Source organism: Nansenia antarctica (genome assembly GCF_963989245.1).
Source record: "Nansenia antarctica genome assembly, chromosome: 10".
In the NCBI taxonomy this organism is placed as follows: Eukaryota; Metazoa; Chordata; class Actinopteri; order Argentiniformes; family Microstomatidae; genus Nansenia; species Nansenia antarctica.
In genome coordinates, this window is record NC_137680.1 from 5,130,192 (window position 1) to 5,136,574 (window position 6,383).

A 6,383-nucleotide genomic window follows, 5' to 3' on the forward strand; every position below is an offset into this window, starting at 1 on the left:
GATTCTGCCATTCTGCAGCAGCACCTAACCACAACCAAGGAAGATGACACCTCCCTTCCTGTACATCTGCTACTTCTCTGACTCAACTTCCCCATAAAACACACACACACACACACACACACACACACACGCAGATGCACACACACGCACACACACACACACACACACACACACACACGTGACACACACACACACACACACACTCACACACACACATACACACACACGTGACACACACGTAGCATGCACAGGAATTCATCACAGTTTGAGGTGTCTTATCTGCATCAAGGTGTGTTCTATACGGTCCAGGTAGATTGTCGTCAATACAATGTTATAACCTCCTACTTGACTGGGGTAACTGAGGTAACCCTTTCACATGATTTTGATACAAAGTAACATTTTCTGTTACATTTTCTATTGTAGTATAGCGTGGGATAACTGTATGGAGATAGTGGCTGGTCTAGTGGATAGTGAGTTGGACTTGTGATCGGAAGGTTGTGAGTTCAAATCCCGCCTGAAACCACACCACTACTAGTGTGCCCTTGAGTAAGGCACTTAGCCCTCAGTTACTCCAGGGGGAATGTCCCTGTAATTCGTAATTGTAAATCGCTTTGGATTAAAAGCGTCTGCTAAATGGCAAAAATGTAAATTATAAAATTGAGATACCGTATGTGTGTGTAACGTTGCTGCTGTTTAGGGGGCTAGTTTATGAACTAAAGGGCGCGGTAATGGGGGGCTCTTTGATTGCCTATTGTCCATAATGGAAAGTTCCCAGCCCCTTCCCGCTTCCATTGGGAAAAGAATGCAACGGTTTCCACACACACACACACACACACACACACACACACACACACACACACACACACATAGCTTTCCACAGTTTCACCGGTGCAGTGGTGAGAAAAGGTGTGGGACCCACACCACCCACCCCCTCTGCTGTCAGGGGCCAGTGAGTTCTTTATCCACGTCAGAGTTAGTCACTAGTTCAGGTTGTGGTTGAGAATGAGGATATTAGAGCTTTCAATCCTATTTGTGGCTAGAAAGAAGAGTTATGTCCTTTCTAGCATGGTCCAGATAGTTACGCCTCTGGTGTGTGAGAGGGAAGGCATAGTTTGTGTCGGGCAGTGTAAGGGGCAGCTGCGAGGTCCTTCTAGCCAGCTATGGAGGTGAGGCTAAAACAACAGGAGGCCGTCAGAATCAGAGCCAGACAGCCTGGAATGCTGCCAAACCCTGGAATGAACGTTCCCTCTCCCCTCCCTCCCTCCCTCTCTCTTTCCCTCTACCTCTCTCCCTCTTTCCTTTTCCCTCTCTCTCTCTCTCTCTCTTTCTCCCAATCTCCTACTACTCTCTTCTCCCACCCTCCTACCTCTCTTTAATCTCCTCCCTCTCTCCCTCCCTCTGTTCGAGGAGTGAGTCATTACCTGCCTCATATCTTGCTGCAGAATTAATATCCTGATCCCACTACGGTACTCCAGGCTGGTTCATGAGCTCAGCAGAGGTATGCAAGCACACCCAAACAATCCCCCACCCCCCCCCCCACACACACACATGCACAAATGTACACACACACACACACACACACACACACACACACACACACACAAAGTCACTCACCACGCATGAGACACTTATGAACACACAGTTACTCTACATACGCCCACTTTAAGATCAACATATTTCAACATTCCATAACACCATTTTTTTTGTTGCATTATTGTTCAGTAAGGCCTAATGTCCACAAACATATTTATTTCTGTGTTTGGGAAAAAAGGATCTAGCAGTGTATCCAAACACTTAGAGGACAAACAACCACCTGCTTAAATTTGACAATGCACATTCTCCCAACAGAAAAACAACAGCCAACTGGCCTGCATTCAACATCACTGTCACCGATATGGCTAAACCGTGACTGCAGTCCCAGATCAGCCCAGCAGGTGGCAGCCTTGTTCACCTTTCCTCTGTACCCCACATAGCAGACAGAACCCAGGAAGAATATAACCTGACGGTCTGGGAAAGGGACTTGCAGGTATAAAGAGGGGAGAAGAGGAGAAAGAAGAGAGTGATGTGTTACTTGGGGTTATATACCCAGATACTGATATGACATTGAGATAAGAATGATGACATTGACACACACATGTAGAACAATGGACAGATTGAAGACAGCTAACAGATGGAGGACGAGTGTAGACAGTTGAGGAGGAGCGGATGAAGGAACCAGTGTGGTGGTCTAGACAAGGAGGAGAGTGAGAGAGAATGTAGAGTAAGAGAGGGAGAGAGGGAATACTGAATAATAGAGGAGAGCTGGGATCTCCTAAACACACAGCATTACGTGTCAGCGGTGGTATTCTGGAGGGAGGGGGGTGGGCGGGGGGGGAGCATCAAGGAAGGTGACACCAAGAGGCTGAACAAGCTTATTAGGAAAGCTGGTTCTGTCCTCAGTGTCACCCTGGTTGGAGGTGGCCAATAGGAGGATGAGAACCAAACTCCTGGCCATCATAGACAATCCCTCCCATCCCTTACATGTCACTGTGGCAGAGCAGAGAAGCTCCTTTAGCAAGTAGGCTATTACAACCACGCACTAAGCACTAAGGAGCGCTATAGGAGATATTTTCTGCCTGCGGGCAATAAGACTGTACAACTCCTTCTCTGGCTGGCTCGATCGAGGTCGGGCGGCAGGATGTTAAATCATACTGGACTGTTCTTGTGGCCTGGGGTGGTCCAGTAGTCTAGCACCGCGGTCTACAGTGCACACATATGCCCATGTCGGCATGGGTTCGAATCCGGCCCATGCCCTGCTGACATGCCCTCTCTCCCTTCTTCTCCTTACTTTCCTGTGTCTTCACTATATCTGTCTAATAAAATGAAAAATATGAGTGGGACTGCCCCCCTCCCCCAACATTTTTTGTAATACTGGACTGTTCTTACTGTATATAATGTTCCATAAGGTTCAGATGTCTCCTCCCCTCCCCCTCACTCACTCACACTAAGTGAAGCAAAACAGAACACTTTATCAAAGCCTCCTTCCTCCAAAACAAAACACCTTCTTCTCCTTGTCCGTCTCTCTCGCCTTCCTCCCACCTCAACTGTCACCAATAACACAACACCCTTTCCCATGACCCCACTTTCCACCCATCTCTCTTACCTTTCTTCCCCCATGTCCCTCCCCCTTCTCCATCCCAATAACACAACACCTTCCCCCTCGTCTTTTCCCCTCATCCAGAATCCTTCTCTCTCCTCCTTCGCTACAAGGAGACCTACCCCCCCCCCCTTCAAAGGCAGACCTGGGGGGTTCTCCAGAGACAGGGAGGTTACATGTGGTTCCCATTAACACACACACACACACACACACACACACACACACACACCAACAACTAGAGCATGGAGAGAACAGTAAAAGAGAGAGGGAGTGAGAGAGAGAGAAAGAGTTGAAGGGCAAGGGAGGGAGAGAACGGGAATGCGTAGGTTTGAGCGAAAGTTAGATTGTGTCAAAGGGAGTAGGACAGGCAGAGGATAAAACATAACCTGATGTGAATTAACTTTGAAACCCTGCGTTATTGATAATAACCGACGGTATTATTGATAGTAACTTTAACCATTGATTTCAACAAATCACTTCAAATGAATGACTATATTTTCTAATGAAGTGACATTAGGAAAGCAGCCAAAACACACATTTCAATCAACTGATAAAAGAGAATGACTCAGGGCTTTTGGGATGTTTGGATGAAGATGTTTGGCTGCCATATTGAAATGCTATCCAATATCACTCAACAGCAACAACATCCCCAAACAGCAGACAGACACTGACAGGAACATGAAAGTCACTGATTAGGAGTGTGCTGTTGTTTGGTCCCCTGGGGGACCAGCTTGAACAAGGACCATGCCATTGAAATGGAACACCTCATCATTCCTCTTCAAACAAAACAAGGTGACTGTTGACAGGTGTATGGAAGTCATTCATGTTGTATGTTACAGGGCTGGTGTCTGTGTGACACGGTGTGTGTGTGTGTGTGTGTGTGTGTGTGTGTGTGTGTGTGTGTGTGTGCGCAGCGCTGCACTACGGTGTGTGTATGTTGTGTATGTGCACACATGTGTGCGTGTCATTTTGCCCCTGGGTGTTCAGTGAGTTATCCCCTGTGTGTGTGTGTGTGTGTGTGTGTGTGTGTGTGTGTGTGTGTGTTCTCCCCTGTGTGTGTGGTTGACGACCATTTTCTTTGCAATGGCCCATGTATCTAGGTGGAGATTAGTGTCAAGGCTTCGTTTCCCTCTATGGTTGACCTTGCTTCACAATGACAGAACATGTCATAGATCACAGTACACAGTAGATCACAGTGGTGTGTGTGGGTACAGTGTGTGTGTGTGTGTGTGTGTGTCACTGACTGTCCTCATCTGTTTATACGTACATACGTACATACGTGTGTGTGCGTGTGTGTAATTGCCCTTCGTCACTATGGGTGTGTGCATGTGGGTGTGCACCACATTTTGCCATGCACAGGGTTAAACACACCTATTTAATATAGACAGAGAGAGATAGGCCGAGACAGGAGGACTGCAGGAGAGGCGGAAAGCGAGACGGACACTGATTTATCGACAAAGAAAGACAGACTGACGGACAGAGATGGAGAGATAGAGAGATTAACGTAAGAAGAAGAAAGACAGACTTGTACCGGAGGTGTGCACAAAAGGGCAAAAGAGAGACTCTGAGAGAGGGGAAAGACAGAAAGACACTCTCTCTTTACAAAGAAGAGAAAGAATGATGGACAGAGAGAGAGGCCGAAGGCTTTCCTCTCAACGCTGTACTACCAATTAGAGGATTAAAGGGGGGGTAGTGTTGGATTGAGAGGGTCATACTGGGTAATCTAATAGCCTTGGGGGAGGCTAACCCCCCCGTCCCCCAGCCCCCCGCCCCCTGCACTCCTCACCACTCTCCCTCTCTTATCGTTCCTACATATCCCCAGCGGGAACACCAGTCTGAGACACAAACACACACTGAGAGATTCTATATTTAACTTAACAACAATACCAAGGATCGTATAGATTACGGCTGAACTAACTGCAGTGTCTCACCAGTTATTGTTTGCATCTGGGATTGGATTAACCCCCTCCTTCTATGTTGCCTTCCCCCAACCCACCCCCCCCCTCCCCCCCATCTCTCTCTCTCTCTCTCTCTCTCTCTCTCTGTCCCTCCTGGCATACTAATTTCAGCGTCTCTTCACCTCTGCTCCGCCTCGCATGACTCAAAGCCTCCCCCCCTCTTTCTTTCTACTCTCTCTCCATCTGTCCCTCCCTCTCTCTCTCTCTGTCTCTCTCTTCCTTTCCCCTCCTCTGCCGTGTGTGTGAACTCAAGGAAACGTGATTGACCGTGAATGCCCCCCATCCCACCACCTCCCCCTGTTCCTGCCTGCGTCATTTGGCAAGCTAACACTTATAGAAACAGCCCACATAAATATATAATCATCATCACAGAGAAGAGGCTGGGGTGGCCCTGACTGAATGGAAATAAAGGGAGGGACAGAGACAGAGAGGAAAAAGAAGAAGAAGATTGAGGAAGGGATGGATAGAGAGAGGAGTGATAAAGAGATAACAAGGGAGAGGAACGGAGGGTAGAGATGGTAGTGTTTAGATTTGGTTGGAGGTACATGCAGGTCAGATGAGATGGAGAGAGGGATAGTGGGAGAGGGGGGGGGGCAGATATGCAGATAATGAAGCCACTCCTCTCATTGTTTTTGTCACCAGTGGAGGGGGGGATGGAGGGAAGAAGGGAGAGTGAGAGAGGGAGGGAGGGAGAGACAGGGATGGAAAGAGGAGGGGTGGGAGGCAAAAACAAAAAGAGAGAAAAGGGAGGGGACAGAATACAGACTAGGACAAAACCAAGGGAGAGACGGAGAGGGAGGGATGGATGGAGATTAAACAGAGGGAGAGGTATGACACGGAGAAGGATCAATGTAGAGAAGGATGACAGAGAAAGCAAAGAGTGGGGACTGGAGTACTTTGTAGAGTGTTGACTGTGAAGGCAGACCCTATGGTGTCCTCTACATGATTCCTCAATATTGGGCCTGTGTGTGTGTGTGTGTGTGTGTGTCAGTGTCAGTGTTTAAGCATTATTTGAGCACTCGGTGTGAACGAGACAGGGGGAGGGGGGCTAGGAAGAGCGGTGACGGAGAGGAGGGAAGGGGGAGAGGGGAGAGGGTCTGGGATAGCGCTGCAGTGCATTGTTAGGCAGAGCTCGCACAGGAGGGGGAGACAGAGAGAGGATCCCCCATTTTAGATCAGCAATATTACAGCAGTGCAGTGCAGTGATATCCACAACAATGACAACAATGGCAACCCACGTTCTCTCAAACCCAGTTGTATTGATCCTCTAATGGAAACCCAGAAGCATT